Source organism: Mauremys mutica, chromosome 2 (assembly GCF_020497125.1).
Source record: "Mauremys mutica isolate MM-2020 ecotype Southern chromosome 2, ASM2049712v1, whole genome shotgun sequence".
Classification (NCBI taxonomy): domain Eukaryota; kingdom Metazoa; phylum Chordata; order Testudines; family Geoemydidae; genus Mauremys; species Mauremys mutica.
In genome coordinates this window covers 103,119,053-103,146,437 of record NC_059073.1, presented here as the reverse complement: position 1 = coordinate 103,146,437, position 27,385 = coordinate 103,119,053, and the positions used below count along the sequence as shown (strand labels likewise).

At 45.2% G+C, this 27,385-nt stretch overlaps 1 long non-coding RNA gene across 5 annotated transcripts in view; it reads left to right on the top strand.

Moving 5' to 3' along the window:
* LOC123364756 overlaps positions 1-27,385 on the top strand; it is a 125,149-nt gene that overhangs the window by 39,964 nt on the left and 57,800 nt on the right. Inside the window, exons 1-2 of one of the 5 annotated variants that reach the window (XR_006577256.1) lie at positions 24,272-24,304; positions 24,544-24,695. The exons of 1 other annotated variant lie outside the window; for it this stretch is intronic. This is a non-coding gene — a long non-coding RNA (uncharacterized LOC123364756). Of the gene's footprint in view, positions 1-24,257; positions 24,305-24,543; positions 24,696-27,385 lie in introns of those variants that run through there. 3 more of the 5 variants (XR_006577259.1, XR_006577257.1, XR_006577260.1) reach the window with 3 other exon arrangements.

Below are 27,385 nucleotides of genomic sequence, written 5' to 3'. Positions count from 1 at the left end.
GACACTGGTGTTCACTACTGTGCTTATTTTAGTTAACTGGCTAGGATATGACACCATAAGTGAGAAATTGGGCTCCCCAATAAACAAAAACAGAGACAGAGATAGACTGAAGCAATGAGTAACTCAAATTCTGTGCTTATTAGTAAACTCTTATTACTAAAGTACCGCTTATGTTCTCTATGCACTATCCCCTTAGAAATCACTAATATTGCAGCTGAACAGACAGAGATGAACTGGGAACTACCTCATCATATATTCAACCCATAGCAGGACTGGCTAGACACATTTGCACAGGTACTTCCTTGAGAGTCGATCTCACTAGACCTTGCTCAGGTTCTTACTCAGAACATTGTTGCCACACTGAAATAAATTCAAGGATCTAAGTAGAGAGATCCTTCTGTTACAATGGCACTGTGACGGGATCACCAGGGTGCAGCCTGGGACTGTGGAACTACTGTGCCCCCTTAACTCTCCAGCCTGGGCTGTCTTTCACACTACTTTGCTAGTGACAAGCAGCAAACCTCTCCAGATGCTGTTATCACTCAGTACAACACCATGTGGAGCCCCACACCCAGCTAGATTGCATGAATGCTCCCAGAGACACATGAATAATACAAAGAAAGGCACCTGCCAAATCTCCCCAGTTCCCAGCTTAGTACATCAGGAATATACCATCTTGCACTATTCAGGTCCCTTTCTTGAGCAATTCAAGTTTATTAATTGGTTCACCACTTCATTAATGGAAAGTGGATATACACCAGCCTTTGTAAACCTGAGCAGATTTACCACACACTTCAGGCAAACTCACTGGCAAAGATAAACAGTAAAACAAGTTTAGTGACTACAAAAGAGAGATTTTAAGTGATTACAAGTGTTAGACAAAAAGTCAGAGTTAGTTACCAAAAGAAAAGAAAATATAAGTACGCAGTCTAAACTCTCAACCCTATTAAACTGGGCAACATCTGGATATTGCAGTTCATAGTACACAAGTTTCACCCTTGAAACTGGTACCAGTCTCCTCTGTTGAAGTCTTTAGTCTTCTTAGCATCCTTGTTGCTTGCAGCATAGGTGGGGGCGGGGATGAGAAAAGATCAAACATGAGGCCACTGTGTTCTGTTTATACCCTTAGTCCATGTGCTTGGAGAACACAAGTCCAGACATGTCTGGTGGGCATTGCTGAGTCACTAGAGCAATTCCCCTGGTATGGCCTTGCTTAAGTGAGTCATTGTATTGTAGCTCCCCATGCAGGACAATGGCTGTTAATGGTTGTTTGACACCCGCCCAGGTGTTGGTTATCCCCCTAGTTATTGTCTTTGGGGAGCTAGTATCTGGGCGTTTCCCAAACCCACAGCATATTTTAGTGACAATCCTACAACACAATTCCCATAATTTCATATGTAATGATATACATATTTAGATGGAACAGTGGGTTTCAGCAGATCATAACCTTTCCCCTGATACCTCACAGGGCATACTTTATATGCAATATCACAATTATATATAGATGAGGCTCCCCTGTGGTAGAGTGTCACAGGAACACTGATAAAATAATTGTAAAAGCCTTTAATGGAATCCTGGAGGGGAAAGTCCATTCAAAAGGCCGTGATAACTCAGCCGCAACCAGCTTCAAGCCTTCAAATAACATATAGAATATGAATTGATTTCTATTCTTATAAACATCTTAGAACTCTGAAGTTTAATATTGACCTCACCTGTGTCTTGGTTAAGAAAAGAGACTTGCATTTTATTGGCAACAGCACATATCAGTCCATGCATTGCCACAGACAGAGGACCATGTGAAAAATCACTTGCCAAGTGCGATGTAAAGAGAAGCCCACTTAGGACTCAGATAATATGAGCAACTAAAAAGAAGGAAAGGTTATAATGGAAATCCATTTTTAACCTTAACCATAGTATTTGCTATTGTTTGTGCTATATAATGAGCATTTGCATAATAAATATATTTATGCATTTGCATTTAACATGCTACATAATACAAATTTAGGAAACTCTATAGTAGCTGAGTTCTTTTCAGCTTTATGAAAATGGCCCTACTACTAACAATATTTTCTAATTAAACCTATCTGCAGGTAATGTTAAGGTCAGAACAAGGATGGAACTACCACCTGCATGGCACAATACTTTCTGATTGAAGGACATATTCATGGCTTCAACTCCTCAAGCATGCTAATTGTTCAGCAAAATGAAGTGCCTGGCGTGTTCTAGAGTTTAACTTCAAGGTCTGCTGGGCCACACTTTAAAATACTTTTAAATAAAAATCACAATATTTGTCCCTTCCATGAGTTATCAAAGCTGCTAGTGAGTTTTTTTCCCTCCTCCAAGTTCATGCCCTGTGAATAAATGTATTCAATGTTTTAAGATCATCCAAATCACAAAACACAAGGAAAAAAATATGTTCAGTGCTTAAACCTCGAAAGGACTTGCAGCTACTCATAACAATGCATCTTTATTTTGCATAGTTTCTTTCATATAAACTTCTCCCATATACTTTATAACATTCATATAGTTACAGACTTAAACAGTGAGTTAAAATGTTTCAGAGTTAAATAATGAGGGGCCAGATTGCCCACCTATTCAGTAGAGGACTGTGTGGCAGAACAGCTCTGGAGGATTCCCTCATGGTGTTTCCCTGCATGGTTGCTCTGTCAGGTTTACCTCCCTGTTGAGGTTTCTAGAGTGACCTGAGACACCAGGGCCATCTGTGCAGCAGCCACATACCACTTCTGAAGCTCTGTACATCTTTCAGTCCATGAAAGGCTCTTTCCTACTCTCCATAGCTATCACTAGAGACACTCCTTAAAAGGGGATCTGCACCACCTACCAACCTCCACGGAGAAGTTTCAAGCTGCATCATCTTTCCTTAGCATCTTCATGGGTCAAAGGTGGTGACCCATCAAAACCCAAAGAACTGCCCCATACACTGAACACACAAAAAGCAGCATTTGCAATAACTCAGTAATAGGCCACCTGTGCTGACAAAGACTCTGGCTTGTTGCAAAAACTAAAAACATTCATGTTTTTGTCAGAGACAAGGACATGACAAACCTATTCTCTTAGCCAAGGTACACAATACCTGATTGCTTACAAACTTTTCTAATAAATTTTTCTGCCCCAGTACAACGTACAGTTCCAGCTGGAACGAATGGGCTGTGTATTTGCTTAGTTTTTCTTATTATAGACCTATGGTCAATCAAGAGTTGCTAAAATATTATTAAGATGGTATTGTTATTAATTAATTATTATTATTATTATTTAATATTATTAAGGTGGTATTATTAAGCCAATAATATTTCCATTTGATAATGTTATGGTCCTATGGTCAAGACATGCATGTTCAGAGTAAAAAAGGAAGCAGGATCCAGTTCTACATGCAGTTCCCAACTTGCTAGTAATTAAAAAACTGAAAAGTAAACACAAAAGTGTAATGTGATCTCACTAGCTGCTGCTGCTAAGTAGTCCAACTTTCACATAGATCTGATAGCCAGCTTCTCTCAACTGACATCACTTTCTCTCCTCTTTTCCTCCACATTTTCCTTTTCTCTTTAATCCTTTATCTTTGGAAGCAGCACCTCCTCCTCCATTGCTATGAGAAACTAGAGATGTCATTGGACCATTACTTGACATATTGAATGTATTTGCCCGGGAGGATAGTATGCCATTTAAGGATGACCAAGTTCTTGGCTGGTAGAGGTGAGCAGTGTACCTTTCCCCCTGGACTGCTAGAGCATAGGGTATCGCTATACTCATTGTCCACTCCTCATTCTTCTTTGGCCCTCTCAAAATACACTCAGAACCCACAAACTGCTGTCCCCTTTCCTTCCCAGTTCTAGTCTTCCACAACTGTCCAAATGTGCTCCTATACCAGACCCCTTCCACTTGCTGTCTCTACTCCTCCTCTCTTCAGACTACTCCCCTGCCCAACTGGTTCCCTCATTGAATGGCCCAGGCTGACCTGCCTCCCAACTACTAATTCCCTAACAATAAGACCACACACTGGCAACTGGGAGGCATGTTGCATAAGGAACACAAGCCAGGAAGTCAGGGAAAGGGAGCCACTTATTTAGAAAAGGGACACCAGCTTTTCCAGCTTAAAGGGTTGTTCCTGTGCTATTCAGGCAGAAAAAAGGCATGAGGTCTGGAGATGATGGCCTGTTGAGCTACCTAGAAAACCAAGTGAACTGGGAGCTATGCCAGTTACTGATGACTGACAGGTTCATCCTGCCTCCTGGACTGCAAAGATTGGAACGGTGAAGCAGGGCAGGTAGGAGAAAATGCTTATTTGACGAGGTGAGGCATTAATACTGGGCCTTGTATTGTACAGCTCTGTGCTACCACATTTAGAACATGTGGATTCATGATTCAGACTGCTGAAAACATATCTTTTGTCTGAAATGTACAGCTCCAAAATGCACAAAAAGAAGAAAAACTTGTAACAACTATAAAAATGAAGGGTGTTTGAAATGGTAAGCATACAGTGATTTTAAATGGGGCTCCACCTTCATGAAGCTATGGGTAGACCTAAGTCAGGTGGCAGAAATTAGGCAAAATTATATTCCTTGGACTCCACTTTTCATACTTGGTTCATCGCAAATGTTAAAAGCAAAAACATTCAGCTCATAAAAAGGGTTACCAGTCTGACAGAACCAGACTGATATCCTCCTGCTAACTGAACGTGTGTGATGCTATGTTTATTAAGGATGGATGAGCTGAATAATACAGTAATAATTGGCTGAAAAGCAAAAATACTGTAGAGTTATAGACACCAAGTTACGAACTGACCAATCAACCATGCACCTCATTTGGAACTGGAAGTACGCAATCAGGTAGAAGAAAGAAGGAAAGGCCATACAGTACTGTTAAATGTAAACTACTAAAAAAAAAGGGAAAGCAGCATTTTTAATTCTGCATAGTGAAGTTTCAAAGCTGTACTAAGTCAATGTTCGGTTGTAAACTTTTGAAAGAACAACCATAACATTTTGTTCAGAGTTATGAACATTTCAGAGTCACAAACAACCTCCATTCATGAGAGGTTCGTAACTCTGAGGTTCAACTGTATTGTACATAGTAAATATTAAACATTTCTGCTCTTCAAATATTTGCCTGTCTATTCACACACATATCAACTACCCCATTTGCACTGCCATTTCCCCCACCTCCCTGCCAGCATCTGCTTTTGTTAGCAGTCCTTGCAGTGGCACCTGGGGAGGTAATGGGGTACTTTCCTTCCTCTAATTCACAGGGGATAGGACATGAAGCCCCATCTCATCGAGCTTCCCAGTAGAGAGAGTTCGATATATAGGACTATTTTTTTCATTTTGCTCAAAAATTTTGATTATTTTTAAACATTTTTGCTTCATTTTTGGTGAAGAAAAAAATCTACCTTCTCTTGATTTTTCCACCTTTTTTCAGCAGGAAAAAATGACAAAGTGGTTTTCCTTCTGCTTTCCCATATTTCTCCACCTTTTTTTCTGCCTATTTCTAGTGCAAAGAAGGGGTAGAAAGCTCTAAAAGTGAGAGAAAAGGGGATTTCTTCTTCGAGTGGTTGTTCATATCCATTCAAAGAAGGTGTGCGCGTGCCACGTGCACGCCAGCCGGAAGATTTTCCCTTAGTAGCGTCCGTAGGGTCGGCCCTGGCACCCCCTGGAGTGGCGCCACTACAGCGCCCTATAAAGGGGCCCACCGACCCTCCACCCCCTCAGTTCCTTCTTACCGCCGGTGACGGCTAGCTGGAACTTCTCTTGCGCATAGCAAGTTCGCAGTGTCCTATCCTTGTGTATAGTCCGTGTATATAGTTGCGTTATAGTTAGTTTACTTAGATCATTGTATATAGTTCTTCGTAGTTGGGGGGTTCCCCCCCGCAAGTTTTCATCGCCCGCTGGGGCATGCCCAGGTCCCCCAGGTTTAAACTTTGCAAGGACTGCGGGAAATTCATGCCCAAAAGTGACCCGCACTCTGCTTCTTTGAGGTGCCTCAGAGAGAGCCACCAAAAGGACCGGTGCTCTATCTGCAGAGGCTTCCGCCCGAGAACTCTCAAAGACAGAGCTCAAAGACTTAGAGTCCTCCTGATGGAGGTTGCCCTGCATCCATCCTCGGACCCAGAACCGGCCGAGGCGGTGCCCAGCACGTCTTCCTCGGTGCGGAGCACCCCGGCACCGGCATCAGGACTTAGGGCCCAGCCCAAGTCGTCTAAAACCCGGTACCAGACGGAGTCGGGTCATAGGAAGTCGGCCTCAGTGCCGGCACCGCTCACCGTCGCCGGTGCCCGCCAAGAAGAGAAAGCCGGTGAGGGAACGGTCACCCCACCATGATCCGAGGCCGACGCCGTCCGCGGGTACAAGCGGACAGGCTGAGCTACAGCCCTCGGCTGCTCCGTCGACTCCCACACCGCAGAGAGGGCGGTCGAGTCCGGATCGGCCTAGATCCCCGGACCTCAGCGGAGACTTGCGCCTCCCTTCGACGCCGGAGGCGTTCGAGGCGGCTTCAGACTTGATGGGACTCCCGGCACTGGCCTCCCCGCACCATAGGGAGTTGCCTACCGCGGCCCATCCACCAGTACAATCGAGGGGCAAGCCGGCCATGCTGTCGCCTCCCTCCCCACACCGCACCGCTAAGGCGGCACCGGACCAGATAAGAGGCTCCCTGCCGCCTCAGCACCGCTCTCCAATGGCATCGGGTGCTGCTCCCCACAGGTCCTCGTACTCAGAGACTTCAGACTCAGAGGCAGACTCCTACCGTTCCAGCCGGTCGCGGAGCAGGAGATCGGTTTCGGGGGGAAGCCACCAGAGTTACCCACAGTGGCAGCAGCAATGGTAGCTGCCCTCGCAGTGGCCGTTTTGGACCCCCTGGGCCTACCACCAGTCGGTAGGCCAGGTGTTTGGTCCTCTATCAAGGTTGGCCTTGGTCTCCTCGGTGTCGGTGGCCCCGGCGGAGCTGCCTCCTCCACCGGCACCATCGCTGGGCAGGGGTGTGCCATATCCAAGTTCAGCACACCCTAGCCGGTCAGCGGCACCAGCAGCAGCTCCAGTTCAGGCTCCGCAGGCACCGCCTGATATGCCAAGCCCTCACTCGCGACCCTGGTACCGGTCGCGGTGCCGCATTTAGAATCGGAACCGGCACTGCAACCACAGTACCGTGTGCCACAGGACCCAGAAGGGCTGCATGCACCGGAGGAAGGGCCGATCCATGGAATGTCCTCGTCTTCCTCCCCGGACGAAGCGGTCTCGGGCACGGCTGCGGCACCGGCCCTGGAGGACACTCGAATCCTCCAACAATTGCTCCGGCGAGCAGCTCAGAGCCTCGCAATCCAAGCTGAGGAAATCGAGGTGGACGCGGACCCTGTAGTAGACATCCTGGCTCCCTCAGGGCCATCCAGGGTGGCTCTCCCGCTGATAAAGACTATAGCGGATACATCTCGCACCTTATGGCAAACGCCAGCCTCACTGGCCCCTACTGCCAAGAGAACGGAGCGACGCTATTTCATCCCCTCTAAAGGGCACGAACACTTGTACACCCACCCCCACCCCCAGACTCCCTAGTGGTGGATGCGGCCAACCAGCGGGAGTGTCAAGGATTAAAGGGGCCAACACCAAAGAGCAGGGACGCTAAAAGACTCAACCTCTTTGGTAGAAAAGTGTACTCCACGGCAGGCCTACAATTCCGCATTGCCAACCAACAGGCAATTGTAAGCCTATATGGTCATAACACGTGTTCAGCCATGTTGAAGTTTACGGAGCTCCTTCCCCAGGACTCGAGGTCAGAGTTTTCGGCCCTAGTGGAGGAGGGAAAGCTGATCTCCCGAGCCTCTCTCCAGGCTGCCTTAGATGCGGTGGACTCAGCATCGCGTACCCTGGCCATGGGCCTGGTCATGCGGCGGGGAGCCTGGCTCCAGGTCTCGGGCCTGCCCTATGAGGTCCAGTAGACCATTCAAGACCTCCCCTTCGAGGGGCAGATGTTATTTTCAGAAAAGACGGACAAATGTCTGCATAGCCTAAAGGACTCGCCGGCCATGCTTCGCTCACTGGGCTTGCATACCCCTGCAATCCAGCACAGGCAGTTTAGGCCGCAGATGGCCCCACACCCCTACCAGCCTCAGACTCGCCAGGACCTGGGGCGCAGGCAGGGCAGAAATGGCAGGAGGTGTCACCAACACCACCCCTCCGGCCAGGCGTCCGGTCATACAAGACCACCATCGGGGCCTAGACCCCCTATTTGATGGTACAGTCGAGGGCGACCTACTATCGAGACTCTGGATCCTTCTACCCCTACCTTTGGGTCACGTCTGTCCCCCTTCTACCGTGCCTGGTCCCGAATCACGTCGGACAGCTGGGTGCTCTGCACGGTAGAGAGGGGATATTCAATCCAGTTCTCCTCCCTCCCGCCCCACCAGTCCCCCTCCCCGTCCTTCTTCAGGGACCCATCTCACAAGCAACTTCTAAGTCAAAAAGTAAAGTCCCTCACGGAGGCAGGGGCGGTGGAGGAAGTCCCTCGGGAGCTCAGGGACAAAGGCTTCTACTCCTGGTATTTCCTAATACCAAAGGCAAAAGGGGGCCTGAGACCCATCCTAGACTTGCGGCGGCTGAACAAGTTTGTGCGAAAGCTCAAGTTCCACATGGTCTCCCTGTCCTCGATTATTCCCTCCCTGGATCCAGGAGATTGGTATGCCGCCCTCGACTTAAAGGACGCTTATTTTCACATTGCCATAATTCCCCGACACCGTCGGTACCTCAGGTTTGTCGTGGCCGACGCCAATCTGCAATTCACGGTGCTCCCGTTTGGCCTGTCAGCTGCTCCAAGGGTCTTCATGAAGTGCATGGCAGTTGTGGCGGCCTTCCTGCGCAGGTGGGGCATCCAGGTATTCCCCTAACTGGACGACTGGTTCATAAAGGGCCGCTCCAAGGAGCAGGTGCAGACCCAGGTGTCGTTCATCAGGCGGACCTTTCTCGATCTCGGCCTCCTCTTGAATGAAGCCAAGTCCACCCTGTCTCCGACGCAACGAATAGAGTTCATTGGGGCAGTTCTGGACTCCATCCATACCAGAGCATACCTGCCAGAATCCAGGTTCCGTGCAATTTCCGAGCTCATCCTCGGACTGCACCATGCCCCGATTACCACAGCGCAAGTCTGCCTCCGGCTGTTGGGTCACATGGCAGCATGCACCTATGTGGTAAACCATGCCAGACTCTGGCTTCACCTGGTACAGTCCTGGTTAGTGACAGTATATCGCCCGGCCAGGGACCCCTTGGACTCAGTGGTGTCCATTCCCCGCTTGGTGCTAAGCTCGCTGCGATGGTGGCTCAACCCACAGAAAGTGTGCATGGGTGTCCCCATCACTGCCCCTCAGCCCTCCCTCTCCCTGGTAATGGATGCCTCAGATCGGGGTTGGGGAGCGCACCTGTGACACCTCAGGACGCAGGGCTTGTGGTCGCTGGAGGACCTCGAGTTGCATATCAAAGTCAAGGAACTGAGACCGGTTTGCCTGGCTTGTTTGACCTTCTGGTCCCACCTGACCGGCAGATGTGTTTCAGTCCTCTCGGACAACATGTCGGCAGTCTTTTATATCAACAAAGAGGGGGGGTGCACGCTCCTCTCCCCTATGCAGGGAAGCCCTCACGCTGTGGGATTTCTGCGTACACAATGCGACTCACCTGACAGCGTTCTACCTTCTGGGGGAGCAGAACAGTTTGGCTGACACCCTCAGCCGCTCATTCCGGGGTCATGAGTGGTCCCTCCGATGGGACGTGGTATGCTCAATTTTCCAGCTCTGGGGCTTTCCCCGGTTAGACCTGTTCATCTCGAGGGAAAACAGAAAGTGCCAACGGTTCTGCTCCCTCCTGGGCCGCAGTCAGGGGTCTCTGTCGGACGCCTTCCTACAGTCTTGGGGGGTCGGTCTGCTCTACGCCTTTCCTCCGATCCCCCTGATACACAGGGTGATTTTGAAGATTCGCAGGGACCACGCATGGGTAATCTTGATAGCTCCGGTGTGGCCGCGCCAGCATTGGTACATGTCACTCCTGCACATGTCCGTTCAGGCACCCCTGACGCTGCCCCTTCTCCCGGACCTGATCACGCAGGACCGGGGCTCCCTCCGCCACCCGAACCTCGAGTCCCATCAGCTCACAGCATGGATGCTCCATGGCTGAACCCGGTGGAGATGCAGTGCTCCCAGCAGGTCAGACAAGTGCGGCTCGGTAGTAGGAAACCATCAACTAGGGCCACCTACCTGGCCAAATGGAAGCGCTTCTCCATATGGTCGGGTCAGCGAGGTCACAATCCGCTGGGGGTCCCAATCCCCATTGTCCTACACTATTTGCTCCACCTCAGACAACTGGGCCTCTCCCTCTCTTCGATTCGTGTTCCCTTGGCGGCCATCTTGGCTTTCCATCCAGGAGAAGGGGGTACCTCAGTGTTTGCGAACCCGCTGGTCGGGCATTTCCTCAAAAGGTATGGACAGGCTATTTCCGCATGTTCATCAGCCGGCCCCGGCTTGGGACCTGAATCTGGTCCTCTCCGCCCTCTCGGGACCTCCCTTTGAGCCTCTGGCTTCGTGCTCCCTGTTGTACTTGTCGTATAAGACCGCCTTCCTGGTGGCGATCACCTCGGCCAGGAGGGTGTCGGAGCTTCGGGCGTTAACATCCGAGCCCCCGTACACTGTCTTCTATAAGGACAAGGTCCAACTTAGACCTCACCCGGCTTTCCTACCCAAGGTCGTCTCACAGTTCCACATGGATCAAGATATTTTTCTCCCGGTGTTTTATCCCAAACCACACTCTTCCAATGAGGAGCGGAGGTTACATTCCCTGGATGGCCGCAGGGCCTTGGCTTTTTACATCAAGCATACCAAGCCGTTCAGACGCTCAACTCAGCTCTTCATCGCAGTGGCGGATAGGATGAAGGGGCTGCCGGTCTCCTCTCAGCGAATCTCTTCATGGATCGCGACCTGCATCTGGGAATGCTATCGTATAGCTAAGACCCCTGTCCCTCCGGTCACGGCCCACTCCACTAGGGCGCAGGCCGCCTCTGCGGCGTTCCTGGCTCAGATCCCGACTCAGGAGATTTGTAGAGCGGCCACGTGGTCCTCCATCCACACGTTCTCGTCACACTACACCATCACGCACCAGGCTAGGGATGATGCAGCCTTCGGTCGTGCAGTACTCCAGTCAGCAGTGATCTCCGACCACGCCACCTAAGGTTAGGCTTGTGAGTCACCTACATTGAATGGACATGAACAACCACTCGAAGAAGAAAAAACGGTTACCCACCTTTTAGTAACTGTTGTTCTTCGAGATATGTTGTTTATGTCCATTCCAATACCCACCCTCCTGCCCCTCTGTCGGAGTGCCGGCAAGAAGGAACTGAGGGGGTGGAAGGTCGGCGGGCCCCTTTATAGGGTGCCGTAGTGGTGCCACTCCAGGGGGTGCCAGGGCTGACCCTACGGATGCTGCTAGGGGAAAAACGTCCGGCTGGCGTGCACGCGGCGCGCGCACACCTACTTTGAATGGACATGAACAACACATCTCGAAGAACAACTGTTACTAAAAGGTGGGTAACCGTTTTTTTTCCTATCAAAACAAAAAAATTGAAATTTACTGGAAATAATGCAGATTTTTTTTCATTTCAGATTTTCGTCAAAAAACAAAATTTAGAAGAAACTGAGATGTTTTTGTGAAGCATTGCAATTTCATCAAAACACTGTTTTTGACAATATGTTTGTCATTTGAAAAATTTCAACCTACTCTTCTTTCCCATGTTTTCTCTGGATCCGTTTCACCAGTCGGTCGCTACTTACCTGTTGCTAATTGACTTACTCTTCTGTCATTCATGGTGGTGACAAGTAAAGACCCATTCCTTCCTTAATCCCCTGGCATCTTCTATCTGACGGGTCAACTGTTCAGCAATGCTGGGATAGGAAAAGACCCCAATCCTGCTACTGCAGCCTTTCATTGACAGCAGACTGTGGGCTAACACTGAGACCAGATTGCACTGTGCAGTAACTCTGGAAAGGTCTCTTTCTGCTGGCTTTTTTAATTTGCCTTTTGTGTCTGGGATTGTTGTTCCACCCATTATTATTTCTTTCTTGAATTATGAAACTGGATATAGCAGTGTTTTACAAATAAAATGACCTACAAATAAAATGCGTTCTACAAATAAAATGATCAACTGTTGGCAGGGGTGGACTAGATTACTTAATAGGTCTCCCATCTCTAATATCTATGATATGATGATAAGCACACCTGGATTTCAGGAAATCATTCACAAAAGCAATCAGATAATGTGGAACAGTACTCTCAGAAGGTCCCTCCTGTATTTGAACAGGAGAAGCAAATTAAAAACTCAGGTTGTGTGGTCGCTTGGAAATTGTGCACATGGTGACTAAGACTCTTATCAGAGACAGCACTGAAATAACATTTTCTACTAAAGAGCTTGAAGAAATACGTTACAAAATTATTAATAATGCATTAAAATTTGCAAAAACATGAAGGCAGAGATATCTGAGCTGTGTACTCCCACAGTCTGAAGTGGAAAAGCCGAAGTGCTTGTAAAGCACAGACACGGATGTGGCTCCTAGTTACAGTCTCTCATAGCATTACACAATACTAATAATACTGGTTTGTTATTGCTGCTGGTGCCATTACATGAGAAAATTTGCAAGGGCAAAACAGAATAGAAAAATGCTATGGGTAACAAATTGATTTGTATCTCCCCCTTTTTAGAGCAAATTATATGCTGTTATGATCATAGGGTCAAAGTAGTCAGAAAGCGGAAAGGCCTACTACATATGTGGTACTCAGCTCTGGAGATCTGGAGAGATCCTAGCCAGATCCTCAGCTAGTGTAAATTAAGGGACTATGACAATGAGGATCTGTCCCCAAGTATTTGAGTGGCGTTTCAGTCACACTCATGAAATACGTTCGTGGTGGGACACCAGGACATTGCATTGCAATGACAGCTCTGTACAGTTGCATAACTGTGTCAACGAATTGATACCTAATGACACAGTATCCTGAGGAAAATATTACAACACATCAGGACATCAGCTTGAGATTATCTCTCAGATTTTGTGTGTCTCTCTCTGCAACTCCATTCAATCCAATATCTGCTTTCCTTGGCCAGTTTCAACAAAGCTTTTCTCCATAACCATGTGGATAACTTTAAGCCTGTGAGTAGTTCCAGTGAAGTCAATGGAACACCTCAAATGCTTAAATTTTGGCATGTGTTTAAGTACCTTGCTATGGGTAACAAATACTATTGTTAAATATGTAACTGGGCTTCACTCTACCTTGCCTTGGGGAGTGGAGGAACTGTCCCTTAGTCTTCATCATATGCCTTTAAAGCTTATCATTATGCTCTATTAATAATCATACATCCACTAGAGGTGGTTGAAAGTGGTTCTATCAGGCTTTTTGCTTTTCATGGTGGTATTATCTGAAAAGCCTGCACAGTTTTCCAAAGATTTCCTTGTTGCTGCCATAATATTTCCTGCCATGAGATGATACTGTACTATAACTAACCCGCACCAAGACCCATTTCCTTTGAATCAGACAGAAACCTACTGCTTCATAATCTACACTATAGAAAAGAGTGTTTCCCATGTACGATCTAGCTCTGTAGCATACAGCAAGGAGAGTTGGTCAGTATAAATCTTTATTTTGTGTTTCAGAAGGTTTGCAATAGAAAACCCATTCTAACAATAAATGCTAGTCACCTGAGGTCTATAGCTTGTTTTGTAGCTAAGAAAAAAAGCCCTCTGTTCACCCTTCACCAACTGAGTTACATTTTCTGCCATTATTAATGCATTGCAAGGCTTTTTTTCATATCAATTTGAAATTATACATCTGGGAAATCCCAGTACAACGGCAGTCAATGCTTTGTTTCTCTGTGTGGCCCTTTGCAATTACTAGAATGTGCAAATATAATTTAGCTCAGGTAAAATTCAATCAGTCACCCCAAGCACAAAGAAATCTCCATCTCCCAGAAAAAAAACCCAGAGAGTGTTTCCCTGCAAAAGGCACAAGGGAGCTGTAAGAGTTTCTAAAACAAATTTATTAGAATATTTAAATTCTAGTTGTAATGGGAAATTTAGCTGGATAGGTGAGAGGGTGGTACGCTGAAATCAAGGCAAAGCAAGGAGATAGCTTTCAAGGCGTCAGAGCTCCCTCAGATTACAGTGTTGTTCCTGTTTGCACAAGAAGGATTGCAGGGAAAAAATGCACACAGGGGATTTAAAAACACAAATCCCATCAATGCCAATGGCAGTTGCACATTATCAGTGGGAGAATAGACTCCTTAGTAGTAAATGCTGAGGTGACAACTCTTTAGCAAAGGAATGCATGTCGAGACATAAAGGTGAAAGGGAAAATTGTTCCAGATCCTCCAACAATTAATAGAATATTAATACTTGAAAATGATGCGTTTAATTCTCTACTGCCTTGCGCCTCATGTCATCATTTTAACAGTAGATAGAGCTTTACACCAGTGTGTAATGAGTGAAAAACGAGCATGAAGCTCTACTGAATCAAAATGTGCAGGAAAAAAGGACTACACAAGGGCAGAGCAGGTTTATGGCATAGATGCTACAGGGCTATGCCTAAAGCCAGGCTCTTGGAGTCATTTGATTATGTCACAATCTCTGTTTTCCTTTTAAAACTGAAGTAAGTTTCTAGCTCTCATTGTTGAGAAGCAAAGCTTGAAAATGTGACCAGTGCGTAACTGATGCAGAGATGACTGCCTGAGTCTGCAGACAGTCTGAGTCACTAGAGCTGGGAGAGTGGAACTGCCCCATGTATATCAAGGAGGTGTACACTGTTCTGGGGGCATCCCAACATGATCCCAGCAGAGGCCTCTGTGTGTGGCAGACAAGTGCAGCAAGCTCAGTTAAGGGTCACCAAAGATTGTAAATATTTTGTTCAGCCTCAGCTGAGCTTCAGTGAATCTTGGACCAGGGAAGCCTGAAACTCGGGGCAAAATTCAGGCCACATAAAGGAAAAACTGAATAACAGGCCAAGTTAGCCACCTGACAACAAGCTGCCTGCACCCATTGCTCCAATGTGAAACTGGAAGCCAACCTCCATAGTCCTGAAAGTGCACAGGGCTGACCTATGACAGCAAGAGGCCAGGCAGGCGTATATGTACGCTAATTAAAGACAGCTCCCAGGTAGCATCCAATGAATTTTACACTTGCCATCTCCTTGGCAGAACCACTGGAGGACTGGGTCTTCCCTCAGTTTGAATCTTTCTCAGGCATAGCTACAACTGTGGGCACACAGGGGGTGCAAACTAGAGGTTCCTGTGCCCATGGAGGTAAATCTGACCCAATCATTTTGCACAAAACTCTGCTATCCCAAACTGCCAAGTTTTATGCAGCTAGAGCTGTAGGCACAATGGTTCTGTGGTGGACTCCATGATTCTGCTGCTGCTGGGGTAGATCCTTCAAATACAGCAAAGGTTTTTGCAGGGCCTTGTGTAATGTCTGCACTATTTTGGTAACTGCAGTGTCTGTGATATTTGACTAGGGCATCAAATGTACGGTAGTGTTTAAAGGTGTACAGTTATTATGAAATTAGATAGTAAAGAGGCAGTGATATCTTTAAGAACAAGTACATTTTGGGTAAGTAAACAGCAACTTAGACCCAGATCTACAGAGTGTTATTTGTAGTCTTCCAGTAACCTCAGCACCATGTTTAGTTGTTTATCAAGCAACAAAGGCCCTTCATCAACCTTCCTCTGATATGTTCAATGAGAGTTTTGTCATCTGCCTCAAAGGGGTCAGGATCAGGCCTTAATGCATTAATAAGCAACAAGAGTTACAGAAAAAATTACATTCAACACAAACTTGGGTTGGCTCCGGTTATTACACCATGCAGCCTGTCACAGATTGCTTTGTGCTGGAAACCTACACCAAGGATTAATCAGTGGATAAGACAATTAAAAGACATTGCTGTTTTGCAGAAATTGACTGCTACTATCAAGGGAAAAAAAAGACAACAGCCAGATCAGCAACAGATATTTTGGGACTATCTGAAACTCAGGAGAGGATGGTTCTTCGTGACAAGGTGTTTGAGTATCTGAGGAGTCCTCCAGTTACTTCTGTGTGCCAGAAAAGCAATGTCACTTGGTCTGAAACATTTCCCTGTTCGGTATGTAAGAGACAAGGGACTTCGCTTTCACTGTAATACAGGATAGAATATTTTGATTTTGCTCTGAACACACCCATCTTTGCCTTTAATAAGGTGCAATTAAAAAAACACTTAAAAACAAAATATTTGAAAAAAAGCACTTATTGCTTTTGCTAAATCCAGAGTTCATGCCTGTCAACTTTGTAGAAGGTGTTTTGCAGAGTGCTAAAGGAGGTGAGGTCCCCAGGAAAAATAATTGTTGGTGGGGGGTTGCTCACTCTTCCCTTATCAATCCTTGAATCTATTTGTTAGCTCTTTTATATAATTTGGTTTTCAGCCATGTCAAAAATGGTCACCACCATTTAAAACAACAAACTAACAACAGTCATTTAACAAAGCACCCCTACTACTTTAAAAACTCCAAACGTTTTCTTTAAAAAGAGCAAATGCCTCCTGCCTACTTGCTGTTTGCCCATAAAGCTCATCTTTGGAAAGGGCATTCAGACAAAGAGCTCTTCCCTACCCTTACATGTAGGCCTAAGGTGGGCAATGCCTCCGGCAGATGGATTTTCACTCTCTGGTCAGCATTTCCGGTTGCTACATTGTCCTGAGTTTTCATGCACCTGCCTTAGGGTAAAGAAGGCCCCTACATTGCAGCTGGGAGCAAACCTCATAGCCCAGGTAGACTGGAGCTCAAGCTAGCATGCTAAAAAAAAAATCAGTGTGGAGGTTGTGGCTCAGGCTCTCAAGCATGGGGGGTGTCTGGTGAGCTTGAGAACCTGAGCTGCAACATTTACACTGATTTTTTTAGCACCCTTGCTCAACCCAAGCTCGTGCAAGTCTGTCCACTTGGGCTGGGAGGCTTTCTCCCAGCTGCAGTGTAGACATGACTTATTAGGTCCCAAACCTCTGAGTTTCTTTTTTCAGCCTCTGTTGAGGCAGGATTTTATCCCAGAACATGGGGCTCCAGTAAAAACCAAGATGATATAGACACTGGTGGTATCAAGAGACTTCTGCCTGTCTTCCATGAGGAAGCTGAGACCCTGGAGTGAGGTAACTAAGTTACAAGGATATGGAGTCATTTGCCCAAAGTCACACAGAAGCATGTGGCAGAGTTGAGAAAAAAAAAACCCATAGGTCAACTGGCTCCAACACCTGTGCCTAAACCACAAGGCCATCCTTCTTCTTGTGATCAAATAATTATAACAGGAAGCAGACTATATTAGACTATATTTCCCCTAGCTTCCATCACATGCCACACACCCCCACGCCCCTGATTTGCTGCTTGGCTTCTACTGAGCATGTTCACGCAGACTGAGCATGTGCAGTAACATCTGCCACTGCCCTCACTCTGCCCACCCCCACTCCCACCCGCTATTGGCAAGAACAAGTCGTTTCTGCTCATTCCCACTCCTCTGGTCTCAGACCCGCCGATCTTCTTACCCCACTGACTTGTTCACTGCTCCAGACTTTGCCTTGTTTTTGAACCCTCTCCACAACTGCTCACACTTATCAGTATCTCTTACTAGAGTGCTGTCCCATTTCTAGGAGCTTCCTCCTCTCCTCCTTCCGAGTCACTCAGTCACATCTTGTTTTTATATCTTGCCTTAAATCTTTCGTTTTGATCATAAGTTACAACCAAAGCTATAAAACAACATTAATGTTGTAACGGTTCCTTTTGAGCTGATGTGATGGCATTTTCTAAATAGGCATATTAAAAGCTGTTAGGAAATTTCTGTGGGGACTGGGTAGGGGAATTGGAGCATATGGGCAGGTGCTGAATTAATTAAATGCTTAAGTTATTTTTATGTTTGTCTTAAGGTACTGATGCCCTAAAGCAATATATACAAAACAAAAATAGAATTGTCTATAAAAGAATGGAAAAATGTACCCCAAACTAACTTTTTGGGGTTGCAAGGGCTTCCCCACCACACACACACTTCTTAACTTAATAAGCAGTCCAGATGATTTTGTTTAATTTTTAGGAAAGGTGTATTGCTCTTGGCGCAGCCTGAGCCTTCATACCCCAAATTTAAACCCAAAGCAATGTTTCATGTGAAATTTTGAAATTCCTGGGGGCATGGAGGAAGCAAGGGAATTTATCAGAAAAACACTGACACATCATAAGATGCAGCATTGTTAGCAGGCACCATCCTAATATGCTTGCTTTTCTACAACACTCAAAATTTTGTGACCACAAAAACAACCCACACATATATGCCAGAGTGTGACTAGGAAGAGACAGCTCTCAGCATGTTAGTTTCAATTTGCTCAAGAGACAAACAAGATATCACAACTGAAACTGCCTGCAGTGCATTGATGTGAGCAGTAACATAGTTTTTGTCAGTGACTCTATGCAGCTACCAAACCTGGCTCTTTCTTTTCATGGCTTAAGGTCTGTAAAGCCTGCTACCTAAAAGCCAATCAAATAAAGCATCGAGTCACTCAGTTGCCACCTAGAGACAGATAGCAAAAGCAGTCACTGTATGAAAGGTTGATGCAAACATTTTGTTCACAGTTAATTCAGTATGAATAACACAGAGTCATATGGTTATATTTATACTTAGGAACAGTGAAATCTACAGTGCATAAAATTGATGTTAAATGCATAAAATCTGCTGTTTTAAGTACCGAAATATAACCTTGAATGCTGATGTTAAATCTGAAACGTATTCCTTGTATAACATGTACTGCAGCTATACATTAACAGCTTTCCACTGCAAACGTTACTCTGCTGTAATTGGGTAGACAATTCTGCAGTTGGGGATTTCTTCAGAGACCTACTCTTCAATTAAACTTTAATTTTCAAGCAAAAGGGTTTATACAGAATGAAAGTATATATTAACTTCATTGTTGCAGAATGTTACATTTGTTCTGCTTATTATTCAAGAAAGAAAGAAAGAAAGAAAGAAAGAAAGACTTTTCCAAAACTCCATTCCATATAGGTAGAGCCTAGTTTCAGCAGATTCTAGGTGTTTCAGATAGTGTTTTCAAATGTTATTTGGGTTATTTCACAGAACATGTACTGGATTCATAAGAATTCAAAAGCCACTAGGAATACAAGAAAGGTGTTAGCTAGGTACAGTGAAAGTCACTGTTCTAGTAGGAAAGCTCATATCTATATATAATTTATAGTGCATGGCTCCAGAACCTCCTGATTGTTTTAAACACACTTCTTCTACTAAAATGCACCTTTTCAAATGAAAAAAAATAACTGTATGGGGCAAACAAGTACTAATAGCAGTGGTCAAATTTGAAAAGAAAAAAAATGGTACTCTTCCAAGCTCCTCCCACAAACAAAGCTCCACCCACTTGAGATGCTACTCACAGTTAATGTTGCTGGAAATTTACCTGCCTATTTCTCAGGTTGTACAGAAGTTCATATGCCAGCCTTCTCCTTCGTGAAGTTCAGGTACATCCCTGGGCTCAGGGCTTTCTCTGTGGTTCAAGTGCTTGCTCCCAGGCACAGTGGCATGGATCAGTTACCAATTCTTGTTGCTAAATGGTTAAATCTGCTGGATCCTGGGATCTAGAAAACAAAGAGAATGAAATGACTACATTTGTGAGAACATTTGTTTTGAATCCAAACCATTTCCTCTCGTGTATTAATATGAATTACCAGGAGATTGCCTGAGAATTTATATGGATAGTATTTTTCCAAAGGAAAAAAAGAAGTCTGAACAGGAATCATCCGTTTTCAATTAAGATGAATTACTCCAAGTTTTCTTTTAAATATATGCATGTTCATTGTTTATGACTGTGGAGTTCAAAATGCTCAGCATGTCTGTTGATAAGCTATATGCCTCCCCTGCATAACTTTTTGCTCTAGTTATTTGAGAGACATCCCGATAACACTGCAAAAAAAGAATAAAAGCAATATTATTGCCAATAGCTAATGTCTGAGGCGTTTAGGCATAAACTAGAAATTTATTTTTTTGTGTACTAGAATACAATCCCCCTCCATTTACATAATTAAATAAAAGGTAAGATTCAGTAGCATGACTACTCGACCTGCCAGTAAAGCTGTTTGTTTCTTTGTGAGACAGAGAGAGAGAATTTTCTTCTGGAAGTTAGTTCCTTTCTCATACAGTGCGTATTATATGTTGCACAGACAGCAGATACAGAATTTGCTACAATATATTAGCTTGATAACATTGTAAAGGCTTTCTCATCAAAATACAGAGATGGGGAATTACAGTTCCAAGGCCTAAATTCAATATCAAAGTATGCATTCATTAAAGCCATTTTTTTGCGTGAGATATTTCCTGCATTCTATAGGCAGTGTGTGCATTGTACGTGGCATATGGGAAGAAAAATGGAAGAATTATGCGGACAAATACAAGCATGTGGCTAGGGCTTAGGAAAACGTGTAGTTGCCTCTCAGTGTCCTTATTGCCCATAAAAGAACATTTCACATGGTCAACAGCTCAAATTTATGTGGACCCTTAGGGGTAAATTTTCAGTACAGTGAATGGGAACTCACACACGCAATTCACATTATTGTTAATGGGAGTTGTGTGTCTACTTCTTCTCACTCAGTGCACTGCGCTAAAAATGTGCCCTTTGTTGTAAAAAGCTAAATATCTGTAGACTACTCCAGCTCCCACTCTTCTTTTTTGGTAAACACTCCCCATGCAGCAATAAATAGTGGCACAGAAAAGCACTGCCATGCAAACTCCCCCGTGCTTGGCTGTCACAATGCTAGGGAAGGAGTGTTTCCAGTGATTAGAGCTGGGAGTCAGAGTTCCTGGGTTCTACCCCATGCTACCACTGTGTCGCCTGGGCCAGCCCATTAACCTCTCTGTGCCTCCATTTACCTATCAGGAAAACGGGGAATAATAACTCAGGGAGGTGTTGTTAGGTTTACCTCTTACCTGTAAAATGCTTCAGGATTCTCTGAAAGGTGTTATGTATAAATCCATTTATTCCCCCTCTTCGAATGTAACTGTCACAAGTAGGGTCCATCATCTCCACATTCTTACTGTTAGCTGAGTGCAAATAAATTTGTCCTCAGTATTTGTTATCTGAATAGATCTTACTACAGTGGAACACGTTCCTCCAGCACTGCCAGCTAGAACATACCCGTCTAACATATCCAGGTATGACTCAAGCACAAATGAGGATTATAACAGGATATCTGTATGCTGAAAAGATCTTTTGAAAGTGGGTGATTAGGGAGAATTGCCCAATATTTAAAATGCATATGAACCAAATAATAATGTCATACCTTGTTGTTTAGTGTAATCCCTTTAGTTAACTACCCTAGAGTCTAGCAACCCATGTGCTCTACTTTATGTCTACCAGACAGCGGCGGCTCCAGGCATCAGCGCTCCAAGCACATGCCTGGGGCGGCAAGCTGCAGGGGGGGGGCGCCCTGCTGGTCCCTGAGAGGGTGGCAGTCAGGCAGCCTTCGGCGGCTTGCCTGCAGGAGGTTCACCGATCCCACGGATTCAGCGGCAATTCGGCAGCAGGTACGCCGAATCCGTGGGATCGGCGAACCTCCCGCAAGCAAGCCGCCAAATCCGCAGGACCAGCGAACCTCCCGCAGGCAAGCCGCTGAATCTGTGGGACCGGGGACCTCCCGCAGGCAGGCCGCTGAAGGCTGCCTGACTGCCGTGCTTGGGGCAGCAAAAAAGCTAGCGCCACCCCTGCTACAAGAATGAGAGTAAGGGTCCTTTTTTATTTTCTGACCTCTGCGTGCGAGTGTCATTCTTGGCTGAAGCCAGCCCAAGGTATTCAACAAGGTATAACACAAGCCAGTGACCGGAAGCTGAAGCTAGACAAATTCAGATTGGAAATAAGGCATACATTTTTGACGTTGAGGTTAATTAACCATTGGAACAGATTACCAAAGGGGCATGGTGAATTCTCCATCACTGATAATTTTTAGATCAAGACTGGATGTTTTTCTAAAAGATCTGCTCTAGGAATTATTTTGGGAAAGTTCTATGGCCTGTGTTATAGAGGAAGGCAGACTACATGATCACAGTGGTCCCTTCTGGTCTTGGGAATCTATGAATAATCATGTCAGGCCTCAACAATCCATGAAATTGGCTTAAAAATCATGAGATTTAAAAAAATAATTAGATTTATTTGATATTTTTGAGGTTCTTTTACTTTGTCTTCTGGTGTTTGAGCCTTTAGTGTACACTAGGGACACATTTCCAAGCTTTTCTCTTCAACCATGAGGGCTATGCGTCTGATGAAGTGGGTATTCACCCACGAAAGCTTATGCTGCAATACATCTGTTAGCCTTAAAGGTGCCACAGGACTCTTTGTTGCTTTTTACAGATCCAGACTAACACGGCTACCTCTCTGATACATGAGGGCTAGAAATTTTCTGGGTTTTTTTGTTTGTTTGTTTTTAAATGAAAGCTGAGAATCTCACATAATCACTTTCCTCCTTAAATGGCTTTAAGCAAAAGACCAAATATCACAAGATTTGCAACAGAATTGTCAGCATCACAACGTTGGGAGCCACTAAGTGTTAGATGCCTAGATGGCTCTGTTAGTTTGAACACCCACAGTAGATCTGTGGTGTATTTGTCATGGGCATCCAGAACTGCTAAATTTCTGTATATACTATCACAATGAGCATGGATGCATTTTCCTTATCTAGGACTGTTATAACCTTGGGGCAGCCGGTGTAGGAAGCAATCACTTGAGGCCAGAGAGCAGGCAGCTAACCAAAACCTCCATTTTATTTACATATATACAGAGAGCACCTCAGCCGGTTGAAACCGGTTGAGCTAACCCATAATAATCTAACTCAGTTGCCATAGCAACAAAACCATGACAACCAAATACACAACATATTCCTCCCCCCCTAATAAGAACATCCCCTAAATAAAACACACACTAGACTAGAGAAGGAGGGTAGACTGCCTCCATTCCCGGCTAAACCCTGGGGATTATTTTGCCCCATAACTGTGGGTTCGCCCTAGCTAAAGGTCCAGCCGATGAGGAGGCCTTCTGTCTCTAGGTGGATTACGGCGAACTACTGGTGTTATTGCACCCGAAAGCACTAGGGGCTCAGGGTCCGCAGCACGAACAGGTGAGGAGGTGGTATCAGCTCGTGCTGGGCAAAGGGGTATCTCTTTTTGTCGGCCAGACCACAGGCCTCTTTTTCTTTTGTTTACAGGCACACTCAATGTGTCCCTTTTTGCCACAGTGTCGACACACCAGGTCCTTACACCAGCATTCTGATGCCTGGTGACCCGGCTTACCACAGCGGTAACATTCTTGACTCTGCACAGTTTTGTGGGTCGGTTCTTGTGACACTTTTTGCACCCTAGGGGGTGCACCGATGTATTGTGCCTCCCTTGTAGCCAGTTCCATGGAGACAGCAATATCAACAGCCTTCTGTAAGGTAAGCTGAGCCTCTGTCAGTAGGCGCTTCCGTATAGCTTCACTGTACAGGCCACACACTAACCTGTCATGCAGGGCATCATGTAACATTTCTTTAAATTCACAGTGTTCTGCTAGCTTTTTTAAAATGGCTACAAATTGTACAACTGTTTCATCTTCCTTTTGGTCTCTTTTGTGGAACCTATATCTTTCAGCAATTACCAGTGGTTTTGGGGAGAAATGAGACCCCAGGATTTCCACAATGTCACTGTAAGATTTAGTCTCAGGCTTAACAGGGTGTAGTAAGCTGCGTAGCAGAGAGTAGGTTTTAGCCCCTACAACAGTTAAGAATATTGGCACCTTCTTTGCTTCTGTAATGTCATTTGCAATACCAAAAAGCTCAAAACGCTCAGTATACACATGCCACTGCTCTGTATTCTCATCAAAAGGCTCCAGGGGCCTGGTCAGAGTAGCCATGATTTTTAGTTTCACTTTCACAGTCAGTGCAACAAGCAGCTTTTTTGTTTGTTTGTTCTTTACCTTAACTTCTACTTCCTTCTGTTACTGGAGCAGCACCGGAGTCTCACCCTCGTCGCCAGTGTTATAACCTTGGGGCAGCCGGTGTAGGAAGCAATCACTTGAGGCCAGAGAGCAGGCAGCTAACCAAAACCTCCATTTTATTTACATATATACAGAGAGCACCTCAGCCGGTTGAAACCGGTTGAGCTAACCCATAATAATCTAACTCAGTTGCCATAGCAACAAAACCATGACAACCAAATACACAACAAGGACTAGGAGGAGATCATCCACCAGTTCAACAGGTACCTGGAGCATTACTGAGAAGGATGCGGTATACTGACAAGTGTGGTTGGAGACTGTTTTTGCTAGCTCCTCCATTAGTGTGCATACAAAAGGGAAGTTAATTGTTCTGCAGTAGCTTATGAGGTCTCTGAAGTGGAGTGATGATTACTTTAATTCTGGTCAGACCACTGCATGGCTTCTGTCAAAGTAGGTGGTCAACCATATCTATCAATAAGTGTGTTCTCTACTTTCTTTTCAGCCTCCAGCATGGGCAAAGGCCACAGTTACAGTTGGTGCTCCTGCTGGTTGTTAGTACTCCCAGGGCTTGAGTTGTAAATGGGCCAAATTCATGGCAGAAAGGTGTTGTCCTGCAATCGGCTTCCTGTTGAAATGAAGCCATCTTGAAAGCAGGTGATCTTCTCTGTAAAATAAGATGATAATTTCTCACAGCAGGAGATGCGGTATTCTGGGGTCGGGGTTTATGAAGTGATTTATGGCCTAGAGAAGTCCTATGGGACATGACTTTACAGCCTGTACACCAGACTCTACCAGCCAGAGGGGAGATGGGTGCTCAACAATAGAACTCCTACCTTTTCACAACACTTTCTAGAGACAAGAGGGAGCTGTTCTTTTCTTTCCTCCTCCCTCCCCCCATCCCACTGTGCTAGTTATGCAGAATGTTAGCTGGGGCTGGGTTCCAGACCCCAGGATAAAAATGAGATGACTGGCACTATTTAAAAGCAGGACTGGTAAGAACTATCATGGGCACAAGGAGAACTAAACAACTGGAAAGTCACCAGCCATTCCTCCATTTTTTTTAACCCCCTTAATACCAATTTAGATCATTTTGAGAAACATGCTCCAAACATTTATATCCCATGCTAAACACAGTTTGGGAAATCTCAGTGCAGGCTACCAGTGCACAAGAGAGAGAAAGAGAGAAGATGGACTGGGGGAAAAAAATTATGAACGTGCCTTTACATATCCCACACTGTCCAAATGCAGAACATGAGAACAAACTATGCAGAAATGTGCTGAGTTGTTTTCTGAGGAGGGCCCTGGAGGTGTCAAGCAAACTGCAATCCTCCTCCAGAGTGACCTTGGCGGGGCACATATACAGCTGAGTGACCTGAAATTCTCCAAAAGGCGGCCCTTCAGTTAAAAATGTGAATCGATGGGTTTTTATTTATTTATTTTGGTGGTATGCATCTGAGTGTGAGGTCTGGAGATTTTGTATTTTGTTCTTTGAAGTAGTCATTTTTTCTCCTTTCCTCAGTCTGCAGCACTACTTTAGCTGAATATATAAACTGGAATCGTCTGCAGGTTCTGATGTAATAGCAGTGCTATATGCTCTCTTCACACAATGGTAAGGGGGAAAAAACAAAACCTTTTGCAAAACTTTATTTAGTAGCTCAGCAGAACTACAGCTGTGGCTACAAACAGAGACAACAACTGGAATATTATACATGATGCATAGGGCTGCAGCAGTACATATCCTCCCCAGAAGGCGGCTGAGCATTACGTACCATTTAACTGGGAAACCTCCCTGCATACTGTAAAGCTCCATTAGAGCAGACAGGCAGGTGTGGCAACACCAGTGCTTTCAGTGTTAGATCATTCAGCACCTCTGGTCTCCAAAGCACCCTCTATTGTCTGCCCTTATCCAGGTGTTTGCAGCAATATCTAATGCAGGTTTCTCAAACAGGGGTCACCAATTGTGTAGGGAAAGCCCCTGGCGGGCTAGGCCGGGGTGTTTACCTGCCCCGTCCGCAGGCCCTGCTGATCGCGGCTCCCACTGGCCGCGGTTCACTGCTCCAGGCCAATGGGAGCTGCTGGAAGCAGCGATCCGCAGCCAGTGGGAGCCGCGATTGGCTGGATCTGCAGACAGGGCAGGTAAACACACCAGCCCAGCCCACCAGGGGCTTTCCCTACACAAGCAGCAACCTCTGTTTGAGAAACCCTGATCTAATTATACTGATTGGGACATGCTATCAGTTTTCACTATGGGCTGTTCTATAACAGACAGAGCAATCAAAATAATGCTTATACTGTGCATGTGTTTTACAGCTACATCCAGTTGTGTGTTCAGAACTACTAGAAGACACCTCTTTTCCCCACCCTGTTATGCTGAGCAATCCCTTTAAGAGCATACCTATGTTACCAAATAGGTGATATACCATCAGAGCTGTAAAGCTTCATATGAACACAAATAGCACTCTTCAAATTGGTGTTTTTTCTACCAGCAAAATCTAATGAAAATAAATTCAGTCCAAAGGTCAATTATGGGCTTATTTTCATATTTATGGACTTAATACTTCCACACACAAAAAACATTCTAATTATAGCCTAAGGCACAGAGTAATCAAAACAACATCTATTGAAAAGGAAGGATATAAAGACAAGTACCGCTTTGAAATTCTATCCCCATCTCATAGTGTTGTTTATCAGCATGTATGAAAAATGCTGTTTCCTCAAACAAATATGACTTTTACCTACTTACTGTCAGCTTGCTGTGAAAAAGAAACCAAAGGCAAAAATAGTTAGATGAACAACCGTTTCTAAATTGGAGTTAGGAAGGATAAGGTAGGAACAATCATATCTCATGTTTCAGGACAAACTGATTGGCACAGAGACTCAAGAAGGAATTTGTCCCTCTCCACCAATCTATAGCATTTATGGCTTTTTCTCTCCATTTCTGCTTCCTCTGTATCATCAAGTATTAGTCACTACTGGAGGAAGGATGATCATCAGTTGATCTTCATGATAGCCCAGCATCCTTCATGAATCATCAGTTGATCTTGTATGGCCTATACTGATTAAGATAATTTTACCTGTGCCTATGTATTGTCCCAGTCACTTTCTTGTATTTTATACATCAGGTAAGGTTTCACGGGGGAAAGGAGCATGCATGTTTAATCTTCCAGTGCTAATTAGAACAATATAGCCTGCTCAAGCAATCGCTGAACAATTCATGTGGTGCAACTTCATGATGTGGTTTCACGAATTAGTTATTTATTAATAAATACTAGATTTAACCATCTTGCATTTGCTTAGATAAATGATATGTTGTTACTTGGAGCATTTTGTGAGCCAGTAATAAT